The sequence below is a fragment of the Phyllobates terribilis genome, unplaced genomic scaffold (assembly GCF_046119375.1).
Source record: "Phyllobates terribilis strain yellow unplaced genomic scaffold, ASM4611937v1 Scaffold_3__8_contigs__length_932513732, whole genome shotgun sequence".
In the NCBI taxonomy this organism is placed as follows: Eukaryota; Metazoa; Chordata; class Amphibia; order Anura; family Dendrobatidae; genus Phyllobates; species Phyllobates terribilis.
The window spans coordinates 929,918,793-929,941,291 of record NW_027362763.1 but is presented as its reverse complement, the minus strand read 5'-3'; the positions used below and the strand labels follow the sequence as shown (position 1 = coordinate 929,941,291).

At 45.3% G+C, this 22,499-nt stretch overlaps 1 protein-coding gene across 1 annotated transcript in view; it reads left to right on the top strand.

Annotated features, from left to right (window-relative positions):
- Nucleotides 1-801: 801 nt before the first annotated feature.
- CNST (consortin, connexin sorting protein) overlaps nt 802-22,499 on the top strand; it is a 203,321-nt gene continuing 181,623 nt past the window's right edge. The window contains exon 1 of the mRNA XM_073672832.1: nt 802-968. The gene's annotated coding sequence lies outside the window, so the exon portion shown is untranslated. The remainder of the gene's footprint in view (nt 969-22,499) is intronic.

The window sequence follows — 22,499 nt, the reverse complement described above, 5'->3', positions numbered from 1 at the left end:
CAGGTGCAAAGACCTGCTGGAGAATGAAATTTCCATCTCCAAAAAGCTTGTCGGCAGAGGGAAGCATGAAGTGCTCTAAAATTTCCTGGTAGACGGCTGCGCTGACTTTGGTCTTGATAAAACACAGTGGACCTACATCAGCAGATGATATGGCTCCCCAAACCATCACTGATTGTGGAAACGTCACACTAGACCTCAAGCAGCTTGGATTGTGGCCTCCCCACTCTTCCTCCAGACTCTGGGACCTTGATTTCCAAATGAAAATTGGAACTCTGGGACCTTGTGCTGTGTGTCTATGACTTCCTTCTGGACATCTGTCAAGTCAGCAGTCTTCCCCATGATTGTGGAGTCTACTGAAACAGACTAAGCGACCTTTTTAAACGCTTAGGAAGCCTTTGCAGGTGTTTTTTAATTCTAATTTACTGAGATAATGACTTGTGTTTTCATTGGCTGTAAGTCATAATCATCAACATTAACAGAAATAAACACTTGAAATAGATCACTCTGTTTGTAATGACTCTATATAAAGAGTTTCACTTTTTGTATTGAAGAACTGAAATAAATTTACTTTTTGATGATATTCTAATTTAGTGAGATGGACCGGTATATAGCGAACACCTCCTGCTAGACGTGTGGCGAAAGGGACTTGGCCGCTCTCCTTCAGGTCTCACCCTCGCAGTCAGACCAGCTGCGTACGTCACTGCGGGTCAGGTATTAGCTCACTATTCCTATACGTGTGCGTTCCATCTGTCTCTACTATCCGGCATGCAATGCGGAACTAGCAGCTCCATTCCCCTCCCTCAGCCTTAGCACCGCCCTCAGATGACGTGAGCCAGGGTGAATCACGTGTTGCTCCGGTGGCTTCTGCTCTCTTATCTCGGTTGCTAGTTGACAGAAGAGGAACGGAAACCTCTGGAGGGGGAGAGCTTCGGCCGAGCGCTGAGATGTGGGGCCGGTGCTGAGGCACGGTAGGTGGATGACGATGGCCGGTGTGTGCGGGTAGCTCGGTGTATCTGCTCAGGGGCATGGCTGAAGGTAGGGTGACAGAGGACACTGCTCAGCAGGAATGGAGGATGCTGCTTCTCCTCACGGTGATGTCCTCCATGGACCGTGATGTCATCTGCCCAGAGATCAGTCGGTGTCTGGCTGTGTCCTGGACCGCGAGTCCTGTGATCAGGAGCAGAGGCGCCGCCACATCCTCATGGTGAATGTGTGGACCGAGATGTCGGTTATTTCATTACCACCTTCTAATGTAGAATATATATAGAATATCACCCATACATGCCCTATACAGCTGCCGTCCCTGCAGCGGGCACACAGCTCCCTGCCATATGTATGGACTGAGGAGGAAGCACTCCCATCACTGGGGAGACAGCTGCTATAGTGTGGACAGTCCTATGTGTCAGATCCCCTGTACATGGCACTGATGAGAGGAGGAAGCACTCCCATCACTGGGAGACAGCTGCTATAGTGTCAACAGTCCTCTGTGTCAGATCCCCTGTACATGGCACTGATGAGGAGGAAGCACTCCCATCACTGGGGAGACTACTGCTATAGTGTGGACAGTCCTCTGTGTCAGATCCCCTGTACATGGCACTCATGAGAGGAGGAAGCACTTCCATCACTGGGGAGACTACTGCTATAGTGTGGACAGTCCTCTGTGTCAGATCCCCTGTACATGGCACTGATGAGAGGAGGAAGCACTCCCATCACTGGGAGACAGCTGCTATAGTGTGGACAGTCCTATGTGTCAGATCCCCTGTACATGGCACTGATGAGAGGAGGAAGCACTCCCATCACTGGGAGACAGCTGCTATAGTGTGGACAGTCCTATGTGTCAGATCCCCTGTACATGGCACTGATGAGAGGAGGAAGCACTCCCATCACTGGGGAGACTACTGCTATAGTGTGGACAGTTCTATGTGTCAGATCCCCTGTACATGGCACTGATGAGAAGAGGAAGCACTCCCATCACTGGGAGACAGCTGCTATAGTGTGGACAGTCCTATGTGTCAGATCCCCTGTACATGACACTGATGAGAGGAGGAAGCACTCCCATCACTGGGGAGACTACTGCTATAGTGTGGACAGTTCTATGTGTCAGATCCCCTGTACATGGCACTGATGAGAGGAGGAAGCACTCCCATCACTGGGAGACAGCTGCTATAGTGTGGACAGTCCTCTGTGTCAGATCCCCTGTACATGGCACTGATGAGAGGAGGAAGCACTCCCATCACTGGGGAGACAGCTGCTATAGTGTGGACAGTCCTCTGTGTCAGATCCCCTGTACATGGCACTGATGAGAGGAGGAAGCACTCTCATCACTGGGAGACAGCTGCTATAGTGTGGACAGTCCTCTGTGTCAGATCCCCTGTACATGGCACTGATGAGACAGGGAAGCGCTCCCATCACTGGGAGACAGCTGCTATAGTGTGGACAGTCCTCTGTGTCAGATCCCCTGTACATGGCACTGATGAGAGGAGGAAGCACTCCCATCACTGGGAGACAGCTGCTATAGTGTGGACAGTCCTATGTGTCAGATCCCCTGTACATGGCACTGATGAGAGGAGGAAGCACTCCCATCACTGGGGAGACTACTGCTATAGTGTGGACAGTTCTATGTGTCAGATCCCCTGTACATGGCACTGATGAGAGGAGGAAGCACTCCCATCACTGGGGAGACTACTGCTATAGTGTGGCTAGTCCTCTGTGTCAGATCCCCTGTACATGGCACTGATGAGAGGAGGAAGCACTCCCATCACTGGGGAGACAGCTGCTATAGTGTGGACAGTCCTCTGTGTCAGATCCCCTGTACATGGCACTGATGAGAGGAGGAAGCACTCCCATCACTGGGAGACAGCTGCTATAGTGTGGACAGTCCTCTGTGTCAGATCCCCTGTACATGGCACTGATGAGAGGAGGAAGCACTCCCATCACTGGGGAGACAGCTGCTATAGTGTGAACAGTTCTATGTGTCAGATCCCCTGTACATGGCACTGATGAGAAGAGGAAGCACTCCCATCACTGGGAGACAGCTGCTATAGTGTGGACAGTCCTATGTGTCAGATCCCCTGTACATGACACTGATGAGAGGAGGAAGCACTCCCATCACTGGGGAGACTACTGCTATAGTGTGGACAGTCCTCTGTGTCAGATCCCCTGTACATGGCACTGATGAGAGGAGGAAGCACTCCCATCACTGGGGAGACAGCTGCTATAGTGTGGACAGTCCTCTGTGTCAGATCCCCTGTACATGGCACTGATGAGAGGAGGAAGCACTCCCATCACTGGGGAGACAGCTGCTATAGTGTGGACAGTCCTATGTGTCAGATCCCCTGTACATGGCACTGATGAGAGGAGGAAGCACTCCCATCACTGGGGAGACAGCTGCTATAGTGTGGACAGTCCTCTGTGTCAGATCCCCTGTACATGGCACTGATGAGAGGAGGAAGCACTCCCATCACTGGGAGACAGCTGCTATAGTGTGGACAGTCCTATGTGTCAGATCCCCTGTACATGGCACTGATGAGAGGAGGAAGCACTCCCATCACTGGGAGACAGCTGCTATAGTGTGGACAGTCCTATGTGTCAGATCCCCTGTACATGGCACTGATGAGAGGAGGAAGCACTCCCATCACTGAGGAGACTACTGCTATAGTGTGGACAGTTCTATGTGTCAGATCCCCTGTACATGGCACTGATGAGAGGAGGAAGCACTCCCATCACTGGGGAGACTACTGCTATAGTGTGGCTAGTCCTATGTGTCAGATCCCCTGTACATGGCACTGATGAGAGGAGGAAGCACTCCCATCACTGGGGAGACTACTGCTATAGTGTGGCTAGTCCTATGTGTCAGATCCCCTGTACATGGCACTGATGAGAGGAGGAAGCACTCCCATCACTGGGAGACAGCTGTTATAGCGTGAACAGTCCTCTGTGTCAGATTCCCTGTACATGGCACTGATGAGAGGAGGAAGCACTCCCATCACTGGGGAGACTACTGCTATAGTGTGGACAGTCCTCTGTGTCAGATCCCCTGTACATGGCACTGATGAGAGGAGGAAGCACTCCCATCACTGGGGAGACTACTGCTATAGTGTGGACAGTCCTCTGTGTCAGATCCCCTGTACATGGCGCTGATGAGAGGAGGAAGCACTCCCATCACTGGGATGCAAATGATGCTACTCGTACATGGTGAACCGGTCTGATGACAGAGCATCTTTACTATCTTGATGTTTCTCATTCTTGAGGTGTGTGTGTTTTTTAATTGCCTGCTACAAATTATGTAATAGAGCTAGAAACTATTTTAAGTTCTCGTCAAGCTCTGAGTGTGTGTGTAGCCTATGTCATACACTTGTAATGTATACTAATCCTACAGTGCCCATATACATAAGGTAAATGTCGGCAGAACCCACTGACTTTGGCAGGATCTGCCGCCCATCTGATGTGTATGATAGCCTTCTGTCAGATTATATGACGGCACAAGGATAAGGCGATTAGAATTCAGTTTCCCAATCTTTTTGTTGGGTGTGGAGGGAGACAAACTGCTAGAAATTGACAAATAGATTGGCAGCTCCCCCAACAGTTTTCACCTTGTTGCCAAATTATAACGGACTGTGACATGCCCCTCTTACAACAATAGAAGGCCAACAGAAGGCAAGTGTGGACCAAATGGTACGCTAAAAATATATGTAATAAAGTGTATTCTTTATTTAATACATTTAACCAATGACTGGACTGATTAGGATGGATGCTTAGGGACGTTGTCGTGCTGAAGCGTAAAATTCATCTTCAGTTTTTTAGCAGAGGTCTGAAGGTTTTGTTGCAAAATTGACTGATTTTTGGAACTGCCAATAATTTCCTCCATCTTAACTAAAGCTCCTGGTCCAGCTGCCGAAAAACAGCCCCAAAACTTAATGTTGCCTCCACCACGATTTATCTGTGGGTATGGTGTTTTTTTTGGTGATGTGCAGTGTTGGTTTTGCACCAAAGATACCTTTTGGAATTATGGCCAAAAAGTTGAACCTTGGTCTCATCAGATCATAACACGTTTTCCCAAATGCTTTTGGCAGACGTGATGTAGGTTTTGGCAAAACAGCCAGGCTTGGATATCTTTCTTTGTAAGAAAGTCTTCTTTCTTGCCACCCTACCCCACAAGCAAGACATATGAAAAAATAAAATAGATTGTTGTCACATGCAGTACACATCCAGTATTCACCAGAAATTCCTGCAGCTCCTTTAACGTTTCTGTAGGCCTCTTTGTAGCCTCCCGGGCCAATTTTCTTCATGTCTTTTCATCAATTTTTGAGGGATTTCCAGTTCTAGGAATTTGTCACTGTTATGCCAAATTTAAGCCACTTTTTGTTGACTATGTTCAGTGTTCCATGGTATATCTAATGCCTTGGAAAAAAATTTTGTAAAGTAAAAAAATGTAATACAGGGGTCAGCGCACCATGAATGGGTAAAGTCCTGTGTGCACGGACCTACATCCTGATCAATGTGTATAGATGCAGGCAAAAAGGGTGGATGTTCCAGCTTCTGGTTAAAAAATATCTTTCTCCCTATATAATTCCATACCTCAGCATGTTGCAATAGAAGCACTCAGAATTCATCTAACCAAATACAGTTCATATACCATTGGTTTACAACATTATATTATTCAAGTCACTCCATTTTTAATGGCACACAACTTTTTGGTATTTGATCAAAAATATTATCATCAGCATAGGGGAGTTTGGATGGGTGCAAAATTCTCCCCCTCACAAGCTAATTTATTTGTGTAGTTTTGGGACGAAGAATTGGTGTATACTCCGCACAGTCAATTTTTCAATTATATTATTTGGTACAGAAGATATATTGATGACTTGTTGTTTATTTGGTCTGGTGAGTAATCCAACATCGCAGAATTCATTCAATACATCAATTCCAACAATTTTATAATCTGAAATTCACTGTTTCACACCATTCATCAATTATCACCTTTTTGGGCTTACAGTTCACGGGTACGGCAGGTAACATTATTTCCACCTCCATGTACAGAAAACCATTGTCGAGTAACACCATTCTACATGTCTCAAGTACTCATCCCAAGCACACCATCATCTATGTATACTTGTAGGTGAATTAGGAGAAATTGTAGGGATACACAGGAGATTAACCTTGTCATGCTCTAGGTTAGCAGATAGAGGCTATCTGCATGAACTTGTTACCTACAACAAATACCAGTCCTCTAAAACAAATGGATAATACCGTATAAGCCGAGTTTTTCAGCACGTTTTTTGTGCTGAAAAAGCACCCCTCGGCTTATACCCGGGTATATACCCAAGTATATAGAGATTCCGTTGGTGGATAGTGGTGGGGGATTGCGGCAGCAGAGGAGCAGGGCACACGCTGTAGCTGGCTGCTGCAGCCACCACGTGTGCCTGCTGCTAAAGGGAGATGAATATGCCATCTTCTCCACTCCCATGGGTGTGGAGAAGAATGAATATTCATTCTTTTTAGTAGCGGGCACGGATAAGCGCTGAGCCGCAGCTCCTGCTGACGGTACCCGCTACTAAAGAGAATGCATATTCATTCTTCTCCATGCACATAGGCCCGGCGTGGAGAGGAGTGAATATGCCGGCAGATCACATCAGAGTCTGAGAGCGCATCGCTGTTTAAGCCATGCGCTTCTCAGATGCTTACATGAGCTGCAACAGGAGAACAGGACGCAGCGCTGGAGCAGAGGTGAGGAAGGAAGGTGAGTATAAGTGTTTATTTTTTTATGTGTGCGGTGATGGGACCATGCATACCAGGATTGGGGGATGAGGAGGCCATACATACCAGAATTGGAGGATGAGGGGGCCATGCATACCGGGATGGGGAAATTTACCAGTAGCTGCTGCATTTCCCACCCTAGGCTTATACTCGAGTCAATAAGTTTTCCAATTTTTTTTGTGGTAAAATTGGGTACCTCAGCTTATACTCGGGTATATACGGTAATCAATCCCATTCGCGTTTTAGCAATACAGTACACACAATCACCTCACGAGTTATTAGAGAGTGTTCACACTTATGCAGCCACATTATTTTAGTTTTGTTATTTTTATTCCCCTCTCCCCGAATTGATTTCAGTTTATTTGTACAGATTATGGGTGACTTTAAGGGCTCGCTAACACTTGCAAATAGCCAGCTTATAGCTCGGACGAGTGCTATCTTATGTTTCATTGTATAGCACTCGCTCCAATGTTATATTATGGAGCTGTGCCCTCATGATTGCCGCTGGGAGCTCAGTGTAAATTACAGCCGAGCTCCGGCTGTCACTGCCGGAGCTGTGTCTGCACCGCCCTGGGCCATTTAATCCCCTAACTGCCACGATCAATAGCGATCACAGCATTTAGAAAGCTGTGATAGGAATGGGGCTCCCTCTCCCTTCAGATTTGTGCCCCGCGACGTCATCGCAATGGCTGATCGTTTCCATTGCAACTCGAGGTCCTCATGACAACCTCTGGATCAGCCAGCTGTGGCAAGCCTGTTAGACCATTCTGACAGAAAAATTGTAAAACTTTAAAAAAAATCATAACATAAAAAATGAGAAAAGAATTAAACTAATAAATAGGTATATTTATTTATTTTAAAAAATTCACTTTTGGTATTGCCACCTCTGGAACAACCTGACCTATAAAACGGTCACGCTATTTAACCACTTCAGTGAGCTCCATAAAAAAAACCCCAAGAAAGTGGCAAAAAAGCTATGCTATTTCCTCATAATGCCAAAGAAATTGAATACAACGCAGTCAAAAAAAACAAATAAAATGGTATAGCTGAAAATACCATCTTGTTTCACATAAAACAAGCCGCCATACCGCTTCGTCAGCAAAGAAATAAAGTTTCTCTCAGAATGAAGTGATGCAAAGCAATTCTTTTTTTTCCATAAAATTTTTATGTAGTATCGCTGTAATCGTACTGACCACAAAAATAAAGTTGCCTAATTATTATTATTATTATATCCCCAAAAAACAATTCCTGAATTGCTGGTTTTTGTTTATTCTGCCTCCCAAAAATCGGAATAGAAAGTGATCAGAAAATGTCACGTGCCTGAAAATGGTACCAATAAAAACGTCAACTTGTCCTGCAAACAACAAGCTCTTACATGACTTTGTCGGCCGAAACATAGAAAAATGATAGCTCTCAAAATATGGCGATGCAAAAAAAAAAAGCCTCTTTTAGTGTGTGACAGCAGCCAAACATAAAAACCCGATATAAATCTGCTATCATTGTAATCACACCGACCCGAAGAATAAAGTCGTCTAATCACTTATACCGCATGAGGAACGGCATGAGAAAATAAAAGCAATTCTTGACCTGCTGTGTGTGGCCTGTGATCCGTCTGTGTCTGTCTTTTTAAGCATGCATAAAAGCGTGGTCAGTTTTGTGCACTTCTGAAAAGAAGGACAATGCTGAACAGAGGCCAGACGGAGTCCACAGTAACTGCTGTCTCATTATAGTGAATGAACCCGTCAGGGGTTTGATCTTATTTGTGTCAATCGGCAATTTAGATGGAAACCACTATTGAAAATGCTCAGCATAGAGCGCCGGATAAATGTGATCCCAAACGTTATGTAAAATGTTCCCAATAAAAGCTTCAACTCCATCCACAAAAAAAAAGCAAGTCCCCACTCAGGTCCGTCATCTGTTAACGGAAATATAGGGGTCTTCCACGTTACTGGCAGTACAAAGGCTCTGGAAAAGTGCTATGGCTCCTGGATATGCAGTACTGCACAGCCACATTTGAGGTATTGCCACAATCAGCAGAAATTGTGTGACAAATCTTGCTGTTATTTTTACCCATTTCCATGTGTGAAAATGTGAAATCTGGGGCTAAAACAAAATTTATGTGGTAAAAATGTAATTATTCTTTCTGCACTGATCAATGGTATAAAATGCTGTGATACACCTGTGGTGTCAATAAGATCACTGCACCCCTAGATGAATTCATTGAGAGGTGTAGTTTGTAAAATGGGGTCTCTTATGGGGGGGTTCAGCTGATCTGGCACCTCAGGCTCTACCAATTTGACATGGCTCCCTCAAACTATAACAACAAAATCTGCACTATAATATGGCGCTCCTTCCTTTCTGAACTTTGCACTGTGCCTTAAAAGTAGATTTTGACCACATATTGGGTATCGGCGTACTCAGGAGAAATTGCCCAACAAATTGTACAGTCCATTTTCTCCTGTTATCCTTGTTAAAATAAAAAAATTGGGGCAAAACCAACACTTTTGCTGGAAAAATGTATTTTTTTTTTTTCATTTTCACGGCTCAATGTTATAAACTTCTGTGAAGAACCTGGGGGTTCAAGATGCTCACCACACACCTAGATAAGTTCCCTGAGGAGTGTAGTTTCCAAAATGGGGTCACTTATGGGGTTTTTTAATTGTTTAGACAAATCAGGGGCTCATTAATTGCGACATAGCGTCCGTTATCTATTCCAGACAATTTTTCACTCCAAACGTCAAATGGTGCTCATTCCCTTCCGAGCCTTGCTGTGTGCCCAAACAGTAGTTTTAACCCACTTATTGATTATCAATTGTACTGTCCATTTTCTCCTGTTACCCTTGTGAAAGAAAAAAATTGGGGTAAAGCCAACATTTTTGTGGGAAAAAGTAAAATTTTCCTTCCACATTGCTTTGTGAAGCACCTGAAGGGTTCATAAATTTCTTGAATGTGGCTTTAAGCACTTTAAAGATTGCAGTTTTTAGAATGGTGTCACTTTTGGGTATTTTCTGTCATGTAGTCCCCTCAAAGTCACTTCAAATGTGATGTGGTCCCTTAAAAAAAAAAAAAAAATTGTTTTTGGAAATTTTGTTGGAAAATTGAGAAATTGCTGATCAATTTTTAACCCTTTAACTTCTTGTAAAAAAATAAAAATGATATTTAAAAAATTATGCAGATGTTAAATAGGCATGTGGTAAATGTTACTTATATTACACAAAATAGTTAATAAATATCGGTTTTTAACGACATAAAAATGTGAAAACTGCAACATTTTCATATTTTTCACCTAAATTCTGATATTTTCACAAATAAAGGCAAAAAATATCATCCTAAATGTATCACTAACATGAAGTACAACGTGTCAGATTAGGTACCAGTAACCTGGTGGCTGATTTTATTTAATACGTAAGGTGGAGAATGAATAGTAATGATAAAATTTGCATTAGGCTAAGTACCCACGATGCAGAAATGAAGCAGAAATTTTCCTGAGCATTTCTGTATCTCCTTGGCAGAAAAACACATGCGGATTGTGCATGCGTTTTTGAACACAAAGTTAGGTGAAAAAAAATATGGCACTTCTGATGTCATTTCCTAGTCCAACCCCTCTTCACCATTTTGCTTTTTGTAATATACAGAATGCCAGATGAACAGCAGCCCCTGCGTCTCAGCAAACTATGCATACGCTGTACAATAATCTAACATTTCAATATATTTATAAAAAAAAAAAATGTGGGCTCCCGCGTAATTTTCATAACTAGCAGAGGGAAAGCAGACGGTAGAGGGCTGATGTTCTAGTCTGGGAAGCAGCCAATAATCATGGCCCCTTCCCTTACTATTAACACCAGGCCGCAGCAGTTAGCTTAGCCTTTACTGGCCTTTCTACAGATGGACACCCCCCCCCCCCCCAAAAAAAAAAATGATGTGGGGTCCCCCTATAAATTGTAGCCAGCAAAGGCTAGGTGGACGGCTGCAACCTGATATTAATAGCCTAGAAAGGGGCCATGGTTATAGGCCCCCTCCCAGGCTATAATATCAGCTCACAGCTGCCCCAGATTTAGCGCATCATATTTGTGCGCCAAATCTTGCGCTTAGCCTCGCTCTTCCACGCTGCCCTGGTGCGGTGGCAGGGGTTAATTGTGTTGGGGTTCATGTCAGCCGCAGCTTCGGGGAATGAGGTGTATAGGCGTATTTTTTTTATTTTAGGTGACGTTCGGCGGGGACAGGTAAGTATGAACTACTTTTATTTTTATTTATTTTGTTAACCACTGGCCACCAATGAAATTTATCTTTGGGGACAAAAAATAAATAAAAGGGGACAATAAATGTAAAAAAATATAGGCAACAATTAATTTATAAAAATTCATGGGGGCAATAAATAAAATGAATTTAGGGGGCAATAATTAAATAAAAATATAGGTGGCCATTAATAACTAATATGTAATATGGGGCACATTTTTTAGCAGGAGCAGGCTGATGGGAACTACTGCTCCCATCAAGCTGCCCCTGCTGACACTACCGAATGGGCGACAGACATAGGCCGATGGGAGTAGTAGTCTCACATCGGCCTATGTCTGCCCGCACACAGACCTGCACCATACTAATCATGTATCCGACATTCAGGTCCATTCGCTTGTACCATCCCAAGTGAAAAGCCATGATCCAGGAAGATGGGAATGGTCTGAGATTCTCGTCTTCCTGGATTTATGAGATGCTCATGGGATGGCTGGAACGCCCCCACATGAGGTCACTTCCCATTTGCTGCGGTTTTGTGCTACAAAATTGCAGCAAATGCGCTTCAAATCTGCAAGAATTTTGACATACTTGCGGATTTGAAGCAGCTCAATGTAAGTCAATTGCGGTGATTTCGCTTCAATTCCGCAAAATTAATGGTTGTGCTGCGGATTTTTCCGCAATGATAATCTGCAGCGGAAACTTCCGCAGCATATGCACAGCACATGCGGATTATCATTGGGGAACATAGCAGGCCTTGCACCAATCGTTTTTTAAGCATTTCCGCTGCGGAAATAACGCAGCGGAAACGCATAAAAACTGCATCGTGGGCACACAGCCTTAGGCTTACCTGATTTTTCAGTATGCAGATTGCCTCTTCAGAGAAAAAGAGGACTTGTACTCTATAGCGCCACCTATTGAAAGCAGCAATCCTACAAGTCACAATCAACCCTTTAATGAGTCGTGCAGTATGACTTAGGATAAAAGCCAAATCACAATCTCAATTTGCAGACACGGGGTTTCAGGCTGTTGGCCCTCGTCAGTGCAAAGTATGAGATCTGATTTGGCTAGATGAGAGGCTCTGGACTGAGGTCTAAGGGGTAACGTTTATCCTTGTGGAGAGTGACACACCAGCTCTGGCACTCAAGGTAAGGAGGCTTATTCGCCGTGCAATGCTCCTCTGGAAAATGTAATATGCAAATTGCCTCTTAAGAGAAAAAGGAGAAACGTTACCCCCTTAGACCTGATTTTTCAGAAAATCTACGTCTGCAATGTATAATCAGAGATTTCTGACAGATTGTTTCTATTGTAATCTAATACACCTAACCCAAGGCTTTGTTCTGTGCAATCAGTCGAAAAAAATTAACTTATTAAGCCTTCTCTATTGCATAGTGATTTCACCAGAGCAAGTGAATGGGCTGCACGCTACCATATCTACCGTATTACCGACGAGATGCTGATAGATTACTAAAGGTAATTTATGGCCTTTGACTTCTGGCTGAATCATACTGTAATGACTCCGCCTGTGCCTGGGTGTCATGTCAGTGTGATGTAGGTGCGACGCTGTCCCTAACTCTGCTTGCTGTCTATATTTGTCTGCCTCATTCGCTCTGTTCTGTCATCCGCTCAGGCATGGTCATTGTGCCGTGCTGCCCCAGCTATTGCGTTATTTTCAGGCTTCACATTTTGGGTGTATAATTGAGCAGCTTGTAATTGTTTACAAGGCTTTATTGTTGGCATTGTGCAGTGGTGATTATTCTGGTAAGTGACCACAATCTTTGTGGTTTTCCTTTTTGTACAATGACAAATTTATTATTACAGAAAGCAATGGAGTGGTTTCATTGTAAGGAGTTATCCACAAGGAGCAGCAAATGTTCTATAGGAAACTATTACTTGTCTCCACAGTTCCTCACTAACGGGGCAGATGCTCTTGTCTTTACCTGCTGGACATACCGTCACATGACTACCGCAGCCAATCACTGGCCTCTACAGAGATGGGAAGAATTACTGGTATCACTGTGCTTGTGATGACTTTTTGGAAGGGGGGGGGGGGGGGGGGGGGGGTCTAGAAAAAGCAGAAGAAGCATGGGGGGGGGGGGGGGATTCAACAAAAGTTGTCTTTTATTTTATTTTTTTTGCAAATAGCCAAGAATGTCAAACTTAAACACACAGAGGGCTAAAATGAAAAACTTGGACAAAGTCGCGGGCCAATTAGTATACAGTATGTGCCCCACGTAGTCCTCCATACAGAATAATGGGGCCCCACGTAGTCCTCCATACAGAATAATGGGCCCCGCGTAGTCCTCCATACCGAATAATGGGCCCCGCGTAGTCCTCCATACCGAATAATGGGCCCCGCGTAGTCCTCCATACCGAATAATGGGCCCCGCGTAGTCCTCCATACCGAATAATGGGCCCCGCGTAGTCCTCCATACCGAATAATGGGCCCCGCGTAGTCCTCCATACCGAATAATGGGCCCCGCGTAGTCCTCCATACCGAATAATGGGCCCCGCGTAGTCCTCCATACCGAATAATGGGCCCCGCGTAGTCCTCCATACCGAATAATGGGCCCCGCGTAGTCCTCCATACCGAATAATGGGCCCCGCGTAGTCCTCCATACCGAATAATGGGCCCCGCGTAGTCCTCCATACCGAATAATGGGCCCCGCGTAGTCCTCCATACCGAATAATGGGCCCCGCGTAGTCCTCCATACCGAATAATGGGCCCCGCGTAGTTCTCCACACCGAATAATGGGCCCCGCGTAGTTCTCCACACCGAATAATGGGCCCCGCGTAGTCCTCCACACAGAATAATGGGCCCACATAGGGGTGGCGGTTCTGGTGTTGGAGGCCAAATATGATCACCCTGCGGGCCAGGTTTGGCCCACGGGCTGGAGTTTGAAATGTGTGATTTACACTGTTGAGTATTGGGAACCAATGTTGCTAGGAATGTTTGCTCCCTGATAATATTTCAGTGTAAACACTTCAAATCACCCAATGAATGCGCAAAACCCTTGTTTTGTTGGGTGAAATTAAATTTTGTGCTGCATAAAATGTCATCTTTCTCGGCAGCACATTATCCTGTTTAAGCAGGACTCGTGCTGCTGAGAGCAGTGGCAGTCTGTGCCCACTGAATGACCTATTGCCAATCTTTCAGTGTGCATCTGAAGTCAGGTCAGCCTGTGTAACCAGACTACGTTGTTTGGCGCGTTAGTGCTCACTTATATGGAGCAACTCTTACTTTAGTTACACCATAAAGGCTGAAGAATATCAAGCTGTTGCAGTCACTGGATAGATGCAGCTGATTAGTGTTCATAAAATTCACATTCAATATTAATAGGTATCTTTCATTTCATTTAAATGCGCATATAGCTCTTTCAAAGACAGGTTCAGTAATACCTTTACACATGGCCAGTCTGTTTCTCAGTCGCTGAGAAATCAGCATTTGAATTGATATGAAAATGAGGCTGATGGCCTGTTTGTAGATCTGAAGCCTCTGTCACTCCAGCTCTATTCCCTGCCCGGTGAAGCCGCCTCCTGCTTTTTTTGGCAGCTTCTATGCTGCAAGACTTCAAATAAAGGAGCCTACAATGGCCGCTGGATAGGAGGTGGCATGTGGGACTCCCATCTCTCGACATCCGTGGCTCCTCCTTTGATTAGCTGGCTTGGGGCGATGTCGTGTGCGTGTGTTTCACAGTGAGATGATGAAGTCACGCCGGACTGACTAATCAGAAGATGAGCTGTGGATGGCAGAAGTTCTCAGTGCTGCCATACAGCAGCCTTGGAATACTGCCCTGTCTGCGGTACCAAAGTCATGCAAACGGCATTGGACAGCAGTACCTTGGGCCCACCATAGAAAATCATTCTTGGGGGGCCCCCTATGTAGCTACGTAGAAATAGTACAAGACCACCAATTGTGTGGTTACATGTGGTAATATTGTGGTGTAATATAAAAACACAATGCTCCACATTGATTAAAAATGAAGTAATTTGAGGCAAATCTTCAGTTCCACAACTCCATATTTATCAAATGTCTCCCATAATGATAAATTTGGTACAACTTATGCAAGCACAACTTTTTAAGCATGATAATAAACTTCCAAATGTTAAATGAAAAAAAGCTGACGTCCAGTGTGTCAGATGTTGCATGGTTGTATTATTTTATACAAATTGTGACTTTTTAAGCATGTTTAAAATGGTTGCAATATAAATGCATTTGTTGCATGCCTTTTATAAGACAGCCAGGATAAGGATACAAGGGTGCTCCTCTCCCCATGCACGCACTTAAAATCAATTCAAAACAACATTAGTCACCTGGCACAGATGAACATACCAGTATGTCCACATGTGTGGAGTTGGATCAGTAGCTGGCCGCTTCACATGCAACAGATGCCAACTGTGTTATACGGCAGGCATATGCCTGTAACAGCAGTGAAGGGAGCTATCTCTAGTCACTGCTGTTTAACCAGTTAGATGCCATTGTCAATCACTGACAATGGCATTTTAATTGACGCGATTGCGTGGTGCCGATGGGTTACCTTGCAGCTGGGGGCTTGAAGGCCCCCATTACTGCCATCTTGATACTCCTGTGAAGTCCAGCCTTATGCTGGATTCATACGAGACCATTATTTACACTATATACTGCAATACTGTGGTACTGAAGTGTACAGAACAAGGGATCACAGATTAAAGTTACCTAAGGAGGCCGACCCTCTAATGGGCCTTGTCACGTGACTTGGGATAATTCTTATCACCTCACTTTTCCCAGGATAGCCAACCTTCTAGGTATATAGTGCACTGCAGTCTGGGCCCAGTTTTGTGGACTCAGGCAAAATTAAAAGTAGGGCCATAAATGCTAAGGTATCGCTCTGTCACACAATTATCAAAATAATGTTCAATTTTGTATCATTATATGGCACTTCAAAACACAATGTAATAACCTTTTTCAGGGTTAGGATTTTTACCCGAAAAAAACCTTTATTCAACATATTTAAAAGCATACAAAATTAAAAAACAGAGATGCCTCTAGGGGACACAATGAGCTAACTAAAATAATACCTAATAATTCATAAGAAATACTGGAATCACAACTAAGAAATCAATACACTACTAGTTTTACTAAATCAAGCACAGTGGCTATTCTACAAAATGTGCCACTATAGCGATGGCTATCTTGTTGAGATACATCAGATGACTGGAGAAATTGCTTCTCAAATATAAAGATCTTAATTACCAATACACAGAAGGATAAAGAGGTAAGGTCTCAATATAACAATTGTAATTCTCCTTACATATGTTTGGAAAAATAAACATAAAGTACAATTCATATGCCGTTTGTAAACAGTATGCATCATACATATGTTCAGTGCTTTAATAGCCTATAATTATAGATAGGTATACCGGTATCTGCTGTACCCAGAGAGCATATACACATTGCACACTGCCCAAATAGAATTCAGCCACAAACTTTTTGGTATATTTGGTTTCGCCAAGAATGTACCAATCCTCCACGAATAAAGAAACGCAGGAAATATGGTAAGAGGTATACCAAATGGACTGACAAAATGCTTAATCAAAAAGAAAAACCAAATGTTACCTGTAGCAATGTCACACAGAACTGGAAAGGTATCTGTTGCGGTGTTCCCTCACCTCTAGGTATACTGCTACAGCCGATACCTAGCTATAATTATAGGCTATTAAAGCATTGAACATCTACATGATGCATACTGTTTACAAAAGGCATATCAATTGTACTTTTTTATGTTTATTTTTCCAAACATACAGTACAGACCAAAAGTTTGGACACACCTTCTCATTTAAAGATTTTTCTGTATTTTCATGACTTTGAAAATTGTACATTCACACTGAAGGCATCAAAACTATGATTTAACACATGTGGAATTATATACTTAACAAAAAAGTGTGAAACAACTGAAAATATGTCTTCTATTCTAGGTTCTTCAAAGTAGCCACCTTTTGCTTTGATGACTGCTTTGCACACTCTTGCCATTCTCTTGATGAGCTTCAAGAGCTAGTCACCGGAAATGGTCTTCCAACAATCTTGAAGGAGTTCCCAGAGATGCTTAGCACTTGTTGGCCCTTTTGCCTTCACTCTGCGGTCCAGCTCACCCCAAACCATCTCTATTGGGTTCAGGTCTGGTGACTGTGGAGGCCAGGTCATCTGGCGTAGCACCCCATCACTCTCCCTCTTGGTCAAATAGCCCTTACACTGCCTGAAGGTGTGTTTGGGGTCATTGTCCTGTTGAAAAATAAATGATGGTCCAACTAAACGCAGACCGTAAGGAATAGCCTGCCGCTGCAAGTTGCTGTGGTAGCCATGCTGATTCAGTATGCCTTCAATTTTGAATAAATCCCTAACAGTGTCACCAGCAAAGCACCAGCACACCATCACACCTCCTACTCCATGCTTCACGGTGGGAACCAGGCGTGTAGAGTCCATCCGTTCACCTTTTCTGCGTCGCACAAAGACACGGTGGTTGGAACCAAAGATCTCAAATTTGGACTCATCAGACCAAAGCACAGATTTCCACTGGTCTAATGTCCATTCCTTGTGTTCTTTAGCCCAAACAAGTCTCTTCTGCTTGTTGCCTGTCCTTAGCAGTGGTTTCCTAGCAGCTATTTTACCATAAAGTCCTGCTGCACATAGTCTCCTCTTAACAGTTGTTGTAGAGATGTGTCTGCTGCTAGAACTCTGTGTGGCATTGGCTTGGTCTCTAATCTGAGCTGCTGTTAACCTGCGATTTTCTGAGGCTGGTGACTCGGATAAACTTATCCTAAGAAGCAGAGGTGACTCTTGGTCTTCCTTTCCAGGGGCGGTCCTCATGTGAGCCAGTTTCTTTGTAGCGCTTGATGGTTTTTGCAACTGCACTTGGGGACACATTCAAAGTTTGCCCAATTTTCCGGACTGACTGACCTTCATTTCTTAAAGTAATGATGGCCACTCACTTTTCTTTACTTAGCTGCTTTTTTCTTGCATAATACAAATTCTAACAGTCTATTCAGTAGGACTATGAGCTGTGTATCCACCAAACTTCTGCACAACACAACTGATGGTCCCAACCCCATTTATAAGGCAAGAAATCCCACTTATTATACCTGACAGGGCACACCTGTGAAGTGAAAACCATTTCCGGTGACCTCCTCTTTAAGCTCATCAAGAGAATGCCAAGAGTGTGCAAAGCAGTCATCAAAGCAAAAGGTGGCTACTTTGAAGAACCTAGAATATAAGACATATTTTCAGTTGTTTCACACTTTTTTGTTAAGTATATAATTCCACATGTGTTAATTCATAGTTTTGATGCCTTCAGTGTGAATGTACAATTTTCATAGTCATGAAAATACAGAAAAAAAATCTTTAAATGAGAAGGTGTGTCCAAACTTTTGGTCTGTACTGTATGTAAGGAGAATTACTATTGTTATATTGAGACCTTACCTCTTTATCCTTCTATCTATTGGTAATTAAGATCTTTATATTTGAAAAGCAATTTCTACAGTCCTCTGATGTATCTCAACAAGATTGCCACTATATCAATAGCTCATTATGTAGAATAGCCACTGTGCTTGATTCAGTAAAAATATTAGTGTATTGATTTCTTAGTTGTGTGTGGCAAGACGACTCGCTCGGCTCTCCTGGAGGCAGACTCAGGACACACGTTTTCAGGTTTCCTTTCTGCTGGTTTATTATCAGCCATAAACTCATGCAGGTTTCACAGGAAAAACAAACATGACCCCTCTGGGTTAAACGAAAAAAAAAACAAAACAAAGTATAACTCAGTCCATAGATGAGCGGGTTCCGCCCGCTCTCGGTAGCATAAACTGCACTGCTAAAGTCCATGTGAAAAGCTCTGCAGCTTCCACAATACTGTCTGGAGACTTCCCTCTCCAGACCACACTCCAGAGAAAAAAAAAGGGACTGAGCTTTTACACATTGCTCAGCCACACCCTGAGGGGAGGTAGGGGGAATGGCGTCCCGCCCTCTTTGCCATTCCCATAAAACCGCACACCCTTTAACAGAGTAAGCCTACCAGCATATAACACGCAGGCAGAAAAATAAAGTAAGTCTTAGTTCACACAGGAGAGCATCCTGAGTGACACATACCTCCCCTCACATATAAAACCAGTGACACTGTCACATATCCCCCCCCCCCCCCTCTGGCCAAAGCCGGGGGTTTGGGCTCCTTCTGACACCAGGCGGGGAATCCTAGAGAGGGCATTTGCATTGCCATGTAACTTCCCGGGCCTATGCTCCACGTGAAAGTTAAACTCTTGAAGTCCTAGGAACCATCTAGTTACCCTGGCATTTTTACCCCTCTTCTCCCTCAACCATCTCAACGGGGCATGGTCTGATACTAATCTAAACTTCCAGCCTAGTAGGTAATATTTCAGTGTATCCACGGCCCATTTTATGGCTAAACACTCTTTCTCTACTATGGCGTAGTTTTTCTCGCAGGAGGACAGCTTTCGGCTTAGATAGAGAATGGGATGTTCTTCCCCATTTATCTCTTGGGAGAGTGCAGCCCCTAGACCAACCTCTGAAGCGTCCGTCTGGACCACAAATTCTTTCTTGAAGTCTGGCGCGACCCGGACCGGCTGCTTGCACAATGTTGGCTTCAACTGTTGAAACGCGGTCTCCGTTTCTTCCGTCCATTTCACCATGGTTGATTTGGTGCCTTTTAGAAGATCCGTTAGTGGCGCGGCAATCATGGCGAAATTCGGGATAAACCGACGGTAGTATCCTACCATTCCTAGGAATGCTCTCACCTGCTTCTTCGAGAGTGGTTGCGGCCAGGTTTGAATTGCCTCCACTTTCTTGATTTGCGGCTTTATTTCGCCTCTCCCAGCAACATAGTCCAGGTACTTGGCCTCCTCCTTCCCGATGGCACACTTTCTTGGATTTATGGTAAATCCTGCCTTCCTTAGCGCGTCCATAACGGCCTGTAGTTTAGGTAGGTGACTAGCCCAGTCTGGGCTAAAGACCACAATGTCGTCGAGGTAGGCTGCCGCATACTTCTTATGTGGGGCTAGGATCCGATCCATAGCCCTCTGGAAAGTGGCTGGGGCCCCCTGTAGTTCGAACGGCATCCGCGTGTATTGAAAACACCCATCAGGTGTTGAGAAAGCTGTCTTCTCCTTAGCCATCTGGGACATGGGGATCTGCCAGTAGCCCTTAGTCAGGTCGAGAGTGGTGATGTACCTCGCCGGTCCAAGCCTCTCGATGAGTTCGTCGACGCGGGGCATCGGGTACGCGTCACACTTGGATACCTCATTCAGCCGGCGGTAGTCATTACAAAACCTCCACTCTCCATCGGGTTTCGGCACGAGGACGATTGGGCTCGACCACCCACTCTTTGACTCCTCTATTATCCCGAGGTCTAACATCCTCTTCACCTCAGCCGAGATCACCTCCCGGCGTGCTTCCGGAATCCGGTACGGCTTCAGATTCACTCGTACGTGTGGCTCTGTCAGCACATCATGCTCTACCACTTGAGTATGCCCCGGCAACTCTGAGAACAGCTCCCGATTCCGCTGTAGTAATTCTCAACACTGTTGCTTCTGGGCCGATGATAGAGTCTCTGCAATAGTGACCTCCTCCACCTTGCCTTCTGGTGCGGCTCCCAGGCAAGGAGTTTCCACAGGTTCACGGTCCCACCACGGCTTGAGCAAATTTACATGATATATTTGATGCGGCTTTCTTCGGCCAGGCTGGTGGACTTTATAATTAACCTCGCTGACTTTCTCCACCACCTCGTATGGACCTTGCCACTTGGCGAGGAACTTGCTCTCGATGGTAGGGATCAGCACCAAAACACGGTCCCCGGGCTGGAACTGTCTTAGTCTCGCCGACCGGTTATAGACCCTCGCCTGGGCTACCTGCGCCTGGAGGAGGTGTTCCTTCACGATGGGCATCACCTTTGACATTCTCTCCTGTAACTGGGCGACATGTTCGATGATATTCCGGTGTGGTGTGACTTCAGCCTCCCAAGTTTCCTTGGCGATGTCTAGGAGACCTCTTGGATGCCGCCCATATAGGAGCTCAAATGGAGAGAAGCCAGTGGAGGCTTGAGGAACTTCTCTGACCGAGAAAAGCAGAAATGGGAGAAGGTAGTCCCAGTCTCGCCCATCCTTTTCAACGACCTTCTTGAGCATCGCCTTTAAGGTCTTGTTGAAGCGTTCCACTAGGCTGTCCGTCTGTGGATGATAAACCGAGGTCCGAAGCGGAGTTATCTGAAGGACTCTGCAAAGCTCCTTCATCACCTTGCTCATGAAGGGGGTTCCTTGGTCTGTCAGAATCTCTTTTGGTAGACCTGTCCAAGCAAAAATATGGACCAGCTCTCGGGCTATACTTTTACTGGACATGTTCCTTAGGGGAACCGCTTCCGGATACAGAGTCGCATAGTCCATGATGACCAGGATATATTGGTGGCCCCGAGCTGATTTAACTAAGGGGCCCACGAGGTCCATGGCAATCCTCTCAAAGGGAACCTCTATCACAGGTAGTGGGACTAAGGGGCTACGGAAGTGGGAGGAGGGAGCAGTTATTTGGCAGGTGGGGCAGGACCTACAATAGTTTTGAATTTCTCGATAACACCCTGGCCAATAAAACCTTCTCAATATCCTCTCCTGAATTTTCTCGACCCCTAGGTGTCCCCCCAGAACATGTGAATGGGCCATATCTAGCACCCGCCGTCTGTATGGCCCCGGCACTAACAGCTGTTCCACTATCTCACCGCCCCTCAGTGTGGCCACCCGACATAGCAACTCCCCCTGCACTGCAAAGTGGGGGAATCTGGTGTCGGCCCCCGGCTCTTGGGCAACCCCATTACATACAGAAACCTGGTCAAACGCCCCTTTTAAGGTCAGGTCTCGAACTTGAGCAGTCCCAAAGTTCTCTTTGGACATATCTAACGCAGGGAGGTCGGCCTCCTCGGTTACCGTCTCACCCTCATCCCCGACAAGGACGCACAGTGGGAACTCCTCCATCTGAGACTTCGTCGGGGGTTCTTCTTCAAGGACCTGGCTTTTCCCCATGCTATTTAGTCCAGTTCCCTTCCCCCACAAGTCCCAGAATAAGGAAAAATCACGGCCCAATATGACGGGATGTATCAGGTCCTTTACTACCCCGACTTCATGGGACTGGGCACCACAGTCTGTCCCCACTGTTACTGTGGCCACGGGATAGTCCTTGGCGTCACCATGGATGCACCGAACGCCCTGGGTTTTGGAAGGGATCAACTGGTGGGGAAGGGATGCTCTGATCAAGGTCACCAGACTCCCGGAGTCCAACAGCCCAAGCACTTTTACTCCATTAATGGACACTGCACACGCCTGCGGCCCCTCGCCGGGTTGACAGTCCACGCTACAGGCTGGATAGGCATAATAGGAGACCCGTCTGCCTAGGCTGCAGTCCATGGGCTCGGGATATTTGTCACCTGGCGGCTACATGTCCAGGGTTGTGACATCGCCAGCAAACTATATCTTTACCCACTGTTCTA